The sequence below is a fragment of the Rana temporaria genome, chromosome 7, assembly GCF_905171775.1.
Source record: "Rana temporaria chromosome 7, aRanTem1.1, whole genome shotgun sequence".
Classification (NCBI taxonomy): Eukaryota; Metazoa; Chordata; class Amphibia; order Anura; family Ranidae; genus Rana; species Rana temporaria.
The window spans coordinates 199,471,107-199,480,577 of record NC_053495.1 but is presented as its reverse complement, the minus strand read 5'-3'; positions in this window follow the sequence as shown (position 1 = coordinate 199,480,577).

Genomic DNA, 9,471 nt, shown 5'->3' with positions numbered 1-9,471 from the left:
TTCTTTCTAGGTTTTATGGGTTCTAGATCACGTAAGAGTAATCCCTTAAAAACCTCCAATGGTTGATTTGAGCCAAGGAGAGGGTTAAAAAGCGATTTATTCCTTAGGCCGCTATCTATTGGTGGTGCTGTTATTTTGCTGTTGACGTTCAGATTCCTATTAAGAAAGTACTTTTTAATATTTAATTTCCTGATGTATTTGTGTATGTCGATAAAAACATTAAACTTGTTTATTGGTCGATTTAATCCACACTTCAGGCCTAAATTTAAAACGTTGGTCTCTTTGTCGGTTAAAACTGTATTTGTGAGGTTAAAAATCCCTCCTACTCGTGGTCCCTCACTCTTCTTCTCTTGTTTCCTCTTGGTCCGTCTTCCTCCTCTGCACCCTCTTGATCTCTTCTCCAGGCTCCCGTTTGGGGTGCCCTGTCTCGATCTAGGTAAGGGAGGTCCCTCCATTGAGGGTCCCTGTGTGGTGGTGGTCCATGCTGTGGATCCCTGTATTGGGGATTTTGTGGAGGGTATGCTTGGGCTCTCCCCCTGTTTCCTCCTGTCCCTCTGCCCCTTTTCTGTCCACCCCGACCCCTCCCTAAAAAAGGACGGGGTGACTGATATCTCATTCTATTTTCCTCTTCTTGTAAAGTTTCATATCTGTTATATACTGGAATTGGGTATTGTCCACTAGCAGTTGTTGGTAGATGATTATAGGTACTGGGTCCTTGACTTCTTCCCCTCCCTCTTATGTGGTTAGAGCTATATGATCTCACAGGGGTAGAGTTGCTGGGTGGTACATATGGATGGCCCGAATTCCGACTGTTCACTGGTTGGTGATGCCCACTAGTGGTGGGTTGAGAACCCTCAGTGGTAGTGATTTGTTGTGTCTCCATAATGTCGGCCTCATTCTCTATAGCTTCAGTGTTGCTCGTTTGTTGCCACAGGTAAATGGAGTTAGTCCTAAAATCACCCATATCTCGGTGGAATTTCTTTATTTTTGTCTTTTGTGTGTCTTTATCGACTTTTTCAAGCCTTTTCTTGATCCGATTGTTAAAATCTATGATCTGTTGTGAGTCCTTGATGGGATCAAGGAGTACTTGTAGTTCCTTTATTTTTGTCTCTAGTTTTGTCATTTTACGTTTCTTTCTTTTTAGTATGAGGTCTTGCAGTTTTAGACCTACTCCATTGAAGAATTCCAACCATTCAGTTGTGGAGTCTCTATCATCCAGACCGTCTTGGGGGACCACTTCCCACCTAAGGCTTCTGATGATGATCTTTTCTTTTTGATATTGCTCTAAGGTGCAAATATCCCACCAAGTGCGTACTTGTTTCTCAAGTGTATTGCCCAGGGTGGTGAGGGTGGTGTTATAATTAACTTGTGCAGTCGTGAGTTCATTCACAGTGAATATCGTGCTCACATCTAAATTTCTATCACTTAGGAATCGAAGTGCTTCCAGAAAGTGCCTGTGTTTGACTGACACCCTCTTCGTCATCCCTCACTCTTTTAGTCATTTTTAATTATTAATTATTAATTTTTAATTGATAGTTTTTAATTGACAATTTTTATTACTTTTTATCAATTGCACTTTATTTGATACATTGTTGCAGTGTGTCCCCACTGCTACACCTATCTTATCTCATTTTATAGTGATTTTTATTACAGTTATATTTTCCATAGCTATTCTATCACTACCATATTATATCCAATGATTTTATCATAATTAATTAATCATTTATTGACTTCATAAAGTCATCCATTGTTTAATGGTTGTATTTATGTAGCATGTATGTCACACGTGTGACAATTGATCATGGAATCATCCACGCACATATTACCTACTATTATGGAAGTCATTGTTCGTTTACAGTGTTTGTTCACAAAATTGAGCACGGGACTCATAAATATGATTTTGTCTATATGAGAATTAAATTAACTTAATGATGGGTGCACGCTCTACGGGGTCTAGCATAATACAGCTATCATGTTAATATTGGCTCTAGTGACAGACATTGAGCGTTTTTTACTCCATTTCACAGCTGGTCCATTATTAATAATAATAGTTTGATTATTGATAATATGATTATCCCCTAGGACCACCTGTAAGATTAACCACTCAATTTTATACTTTGGCGGAGTATCTGGACCTCCGGGTCATGTAGCATTGTTGATTCGAGCTTGCAATAATGTGCTGCTGAACAATCATACCCGCCCTAGTCTTTGCGGATTGGCTGAAGGGAGCACGGTCTCTAGATACCCTTAAGACAGCCCGTAGATTGATTTGCATAACATCCGCCCAGGTCATCTACGATTGGCTGTCATTTCCTAATTCCCTAGTTTTGTCTAGTTCTACTCGCTTGTATTATGCATACGCTTTTAATATTTTACTTTGGAATGCTTGAATCGTTTACAGATGATTCTGCCGGCTATTTTATGGCTAATGCATCCAGTTTTTAACTTAAATTTTTTGGAGACATTGTGCTCAATTAAACTATGTGCAGCGATCGAGTCTACGTTTCCCTACTAGCCCCAAACAGCACAGCTCGGCATCAGCCCCTCCTCCCGGTCCGGTTGCACCTATCGTGGCCGGAGGGCGTCTGCTTTCACAACCAATAGCTGTCGTTGTCAGGGAATAAAGGGATAATGATGGCGCTATGTAGCCACGCCCTCAGTCGAAGTCGGAAGTGACGAAACGCGTCAGGGCGTGGCTACATCGGCGCAACACGGAAGTCTTACTGCGCTCCACAGCTGACCACCAGTTCCCCAGCGTTACCAGCACTTGGGCGGCCTCTTGTGCCCAAAGAACGGCGGTGACAGCAGGAGTTCACAGGCTTGCATTTTGGTTCATTTACTTTGTTATTTCTGTACGGGCATTTGCATAGGGGGTTTGTTCTCCTTTACATTCTGTGGGACATTGCTTAAGCGGTACTTCACCATATAGTACTTTCTTTTGTTTTATGTGCCTTCAATGGAATGACCGTGACTGACTCAGAGAATAGAGGAAGGTGTGCCTGAGAGTACTGACATTAACACGCCAGTCCTCTTGTATATTGTGGTAAGGTTACATCCCAGAGGGGGATGCCATCACATTACCTGGTGAATCTAGAGATAGGGTGTAGGGTGCACTAACACCTGGTCTTTTGGTCACCTAGCACACCACCTACATTCTCATTTAAAGCTCCTATTTGGGGCTAGATACTATCAATCTCATAGCGCTGTTTTATCATTGAACCACGGTTCCATAACTATTTTGATACTTTGTTTTATATCTTTATTGGGTTCTTTACCCATTTTTATAATAGCTGCTTCTCTGGATTTTTATCAATTTTAATCACTTTTGATAATCCCACCACTCTTGATTTCACATCCTTTTTCCTCACTTGGGATCAAGTAACTTACTGCCCATTGGCGCCGGAAGTGCATTTAGGTTCCCAGTTGTCTAGTATATGCACCTCAATTTTATTGTCTTTGTATATCCTTGTTTTTATAAGTATATAATTTTTCCACGGCTGCCATGGACGCACTTCGATTCCTAAGTGATAGAAATTTAGATGTGAGCACGATATTCACTGTGAATGAACTCACGACTGCACAAGTTAATTATAACACCACCCTCACCACCCTGGGCAATACACTTGAGAAACAAGTACGCACTTGGTGGGATATTTGCACCTTAGAGCAATATCAAAAAGAAAAGATCATCATCAGAAGCCTTAGGTGGGAAGTGGTCCCCCAAGACGGTCTGGATGATAGAGACTCCACAACTGAATGGTTGGAATTCTTCAATGGAGTAGGTCTAAAACTGCAAGACCTCATACTAAAAAGAAAGAAACGTAAAATGACAAAACTAGAGACAAAAATAAAGGAACTACAAGTACTCCTTGATCCCATCAAGGACTCACAACAGATCATAGATTTTAACAATCGGATCAAGAAAAGGCTTGAAAAAGTCGATAAAGACACACAAAAGACAAAAATAAAGAAATTCCACCGAGATATGGGTGATTTTAGGACTAACTCCATTTACCTGTGGCAACAAACGAGCAACACTGAAGCTATAGAGAATGAGGCCGACATTATGGAGACACAACAAATCACTACCACTGAGGGTTCTCAACCCACCACTAGTGGGCATCACCAACCAGTGAACAGTCGGAATTCGGGCCATCCATATGTACCACCCAGCAACTCTACCCCTGTGAGATCATATAGCTCTAACCACATAAGAGGGAGGGGAAGAAGTCAAGGACCCAGTACCTATAATCATCTACCAACAACTGCTAGTGGACAATACCCAATTCCAGTATATAACAGATATGAAACTTTACAAGAAGAGGAAAATAGAATGAGATATCAGTCACCCCGTCCTTTTTTAGGGAGGGGTCGGGGTGGACAGAAAAGGGGCAGAGGGACAGGAGGAAACAGGGGGAGAGCCCAAGCATACCCTCCACAAAATCCCCAATACAGGGATCCACAGCATGGACCACCACCACACAGGGACCCTCAATGGAGGGACCTCCCTTACCTAGATCGAGACAGGGCACCCCAAACGGGAGCCTGGAGAAGAGATCAAGAGGGTGCAGAGGAGGAAGACGGACCAAGAGGAAACAAGAGAAGAAGAGTGAGGGACCACGAGTAGGAGGGATTTTTAACCTCACAAATACAGTTTTAACCGACAAAGAGACCAACGTTTTAAATTTAGGCCTGAAGTGTGGATTAAATCGACCAATAAACAAGTTTAATGTTTTTATCGACATACACAAATACATCAGGAAATTAAATATTAAAAAGTACTTTCTTAATAGGAATCTGAACGTCAACAGCAAAATAACAGCACCACCAATAGATAGCGGCCTAAGGAATAAATCGCTTTTTAACCCTCTCCTTGGCTCAAATCAACCATTGGAGGTTTTTAAGGGATTACTCTTACGTGATCTAGAACCCATAAAACCTAGAAAGAATGTTAACCCAAGATATGTAAGAGATGGAATTGAGCTATTGGAAAAGAAGAATGATATCATAATTAGACCAGCGGATAAAGGTGGAGGCATAGTGATCTTATCCAAAGACTTTTATCATAATCAAATGATGGGGATGTTGTCAGATACAGACACTTACACAAAATTAAAGAGTGATCCTACAACACAATACGAAAGAAATCTACAGATTTTAGTACAGGCTGGATATCATTCACACGCCATTTCTAATAAAGAGAGAAAATATCTACTGCCTAGCAGCAGTAGGATACCTACCATGTATACGCTTCCTAAGATACACAAAGACATAGAAAACCCACCTGGTAGACCCATAGTAAATGGGATTGGCTCTGTCACGTCACGTCTGGGCCAGTTTCTGGATCACTATCTACAAAAAAGCGTCATTGTCACTAAGGCTTACCTTAAAGATACAAAGGACCTTCTCATTCAATTAGATGAAATAGTGTTGTCGGAGCAAAACGATGTGTTTTTAGTTACAGCGGATGTGTCCTCACTATATACAGTGATACAACATGATGACGCACTTCTAGCGCTAAACTGGGCACTTTGTGTCAGAGATGATATTACACACACTTTAAAAATATTTCTACGTAACTGCCTTGATTTTTGCTTAAGCCACAACTATTTTTGGTACGATGGAGGTTTTTACTCCCAGAAGAATGGTGTTGCCATGGGGGCTAAATTTGCCCCCAGTATAGCTAATCTATTCATGGCAGAATGGGAGGATAAGACTATTTTTAATAAAAGACCCAAGGAGTTACTGTTTTATCGAAGATACATCGACGATTTGTTTTTTATATGGGTGGGCTCTCTTTTAACGTTGGAGAAGTTTTTAAAGTATCTTAATACCAATACCTGTAATATAGTTTTAACTAGTGAATATAACCAACAGGACATTCACTTTTTAGACTTGAATATTTTTAGGAGTGGCAATAAATTAGGAACAAAGGTATATTTCAAACCAACTGATGCTAATAGCTACCTCCCGACACATAGTGGACATCACCCTATGTGGCTCAGAAATATACCTAAAGGTCAACTTATGAGGGTGAAACGTAATTGCACTAACGATATTGATTTTATCTCCCAGGCCATGGTTCTTAAAGAGAAATTCGTGGAAAAGGGCTACAAAGATACTCAGTTGAACAATATCATTAATGATCTATCTCTGATACCTAGAGCAAACTGCCTTCTCACAACTAGGCCTAAGAATACTATAAATGTGCATGAGTGGAGTTTTATTTCAGGATACCACAGCCAATATAAAGAAGTGGAGAGAATTTTTAAAACCCACTGGCATGTCTTGTTCTTAGATAGGATTTTAAATACAGTCCTACCCACGAACCCTGGGTTTATTTATAGAAAAGCTGTCAGTATCGGTGATAAAATTGTGAAGAAAGTTCTTGACGCTCCAAAAAAAACCCCCCTCTTTTTGGGATAAGGACTGTTTCTTCCCATGCAGAAAATGTCTTCCCTGCAGAGAGGCTGACAGATCCAGAGGCCCCATCGAAACATTCATATCTACATCAAATGGAATGACATTCAGTGTAAAAGATTTTATTACCTGCAACACCACACATGTGGTCTACATGTTAGAATGTCCATGTAAGTTGATGTACATTGGAAGAACAAAACGAGCCTTGAGGGTGAGAATTGCTGAGCACGTGGCAAATATCAAGTTGGGGTACAAGGATCACAGTGTTTCTCTCCACTTTAAACAATATCACGACCAAAACCCAGCCGGCCTCAAATTTTGGGGTGTGGACCACATTAGGCCATCTTGGAGAGGCTCTAATTTAGTTAGGGAACTCTCAAAACGAGAAACGGAGTGGATCTACATTGCCGAAACACTATTGCCAAAAGGCCTGAACGTCGAACTCGATATAAACTGTTTTATCAGCGACTCCTAGATCTTATAGGGATGTCTATACAATCGATTTTACTAGGGGCATCTTGAAAGTTGATTGCCTAGCTCGCTTTCCGTTCCCCCCCCTCCTTTCTCTCGTTTAATGACATTATATTTTATCTATATTTTATCAATATTTATTGACATATCCTTACCACTTATCCGTTTGGTCCTTTTTTCTGCTTCCAGAAAGTGCCTGTGTTTGACTGACACCCTCTTCGTCATCCCTCACTCTTTTAGTCATTTTTAATTATTAATTATTAATTTTTAATTGATAGTTTTTAATTGACAATTTTTATTACTTTTTATCAATTGCACTTTATTTGATACATTGTTGCAGTGTGTCCCCACTGCTACACCTATCTTATCTCATTTTATAGTGATTTTTATTACAGTTATATTTTCCATAGCTATTCTATCACTACCATATTATATCCAATGATTTTATCATAATTAATTAATCATTTATTGACTTCATAAAGTCATCCATTGTTTAATGGTTGTATTTATGTAGCATGTATGTCACACGTGTGACAATTGATCATGGAATCATCCACGCACATATTACCTACTATTATGGAAGTCATTGTTCGTTTACAGTGTTTGTTCACAAAATTGAGCACGGGACTCATAAATATGATTTTGTCTATATGAGAATTAAATTAACTTAATGATGGGTGCACGCTCTACGGGGTCTAGCATAATACAGCTATCATGTTAATATTGGCTCTAGTGACAGACATTGAGCGTTTTTTACTCCATTTCACAGCTGGTCCATTAATAATAATAGTTTGATTATTGATAATATGATTATCCCCTAGGACCACCTGTAAGATTAACCACTCAATTTTATACTTTGGCGGAGTATCTGGACCTCCGGGTCATGTAGCATTGTTGATTCGAGCTTGCAATAATGTGCTGCTGAACAATCATACCCGCCCTAGTCTTTGCGGATTGGCTGAAGGGAGCACGGTCTCTAGATACCCTTAAGACAGCCCGTAGATTGATTTGCATAACATCCGCCCAGGTCATCTACGATTGGCTGTCATTTCCTAATTCCCTAGTTTTGTCTAGTTCTACTCGCTTGTATTATGCATACGCTTTTAATATTTTACTTTGGAATGCTTGAATCGTTTACAGATGATTCTGCCGGCTATTTTATGGCTAATGCATCCAGTTTTTAACTTAAATTTTTTGGAGACATTGTGCTCAATTAAACTATGTGCAGCGATCGAGTCTACGTTTCCCTACTAGCCCCAAACAGCACAGCTCGGCATCAGCCCCTCCTCCCGGTCCGGTTGCACCTATCGTGGCCGGAGGGCGTCTGCTTTCACAACCAATAGCTGTCGTTGTCAGGGAATAAAGGGATAATGATGGCGCTATGTAGCCACGCCCTCAGTCGAAGTCGGAAGTGACGAAACGCGTCAGGGCGTGGCTACATCGGCGCAACACGGAAGTCTTACTGCGCTCCACAGCTGACCACCAGTTCCCCAGCGTTACCAGCACTTGGGCGGCCTCTTGTGCCCAAAGAACGGCGGTGACAGCAGGAGTTCACAGGCTTGCATTTTGGTTCATTTACTTTGTTATTTCTGTACGGGCATTTGCATAGGGGGTTTGTTCTCCTTTACATTCTGTGGGACATTGCTTAAGCGGTACTTCACCATATAGTACTTTCTTTTGTTTTATGTGCCTTCAATGGAATGACCGTGACTGACTCAGAGAATAGAGGAAGGTGTGCCTGAGAGTACTGACATTAACACGCCAGTCCTCTTGTATATTGTGGTAAGGTTACATCCCAGAGGGGGATGCCATCACATTACCTGGTGAATCTAGAGATAGGGTGTAGGGTGCACTAACACCTGGTCTTTTGGTCACCTAGCACACCACCTACATTCTCATTTAAAGCTCCTATTTGGGGCTAGATACTATCAATCTCATAGCGCTGTTTTATCATTGAACCACGGTTCCATAACTATTTTGATACTTTGTCAATTTGTCATTGGTGGGCGGCAAGTGGCTAAATCAAAAAGTAAAAGATATTGGGCCAGATTCACTCCTGATACGCCGTCGTATCTCTGAGTTCCGACGGTCGTATCTATGCGCCTGATTCATAGAATCAGGTTACGCATAGATATGCCTAAGATCCGACAGGTGTAAGTGACTTACACCGTCGGATCTTAGGCTGCAATTCCAGGCCGGCCGCTAGGTGGCGCTTCCGTGACTTTTACGCATCGAATATGCGAACGAATGACCGCCCGGCGCTTTTTTTTTACGTCGTTTGCGTTCGGCTTTTTTCGGCGTATAGTTACCCCTGGGTCTATGAGGCACAGCCAATGTTAAGTATGGCCGTCGTTCCCTCGACTACATTTTTTACGTTGTTTGCGTAAGTCGTTCGCGAATACGGATGGACGTAATTTACATAAACGTCGAAACCAGTGACGTCCTTGAGACGTCATTTGGAGCAATGCACGCTGGGAAAATTTCCGGACGGCGCATGCGCTGTTCGATCGGCGCAGGGAAGCGCCTGATTTGAATAGTACACTCCCCCTAGCCGCGGAATTTGAATTCCGCCGGGGGATT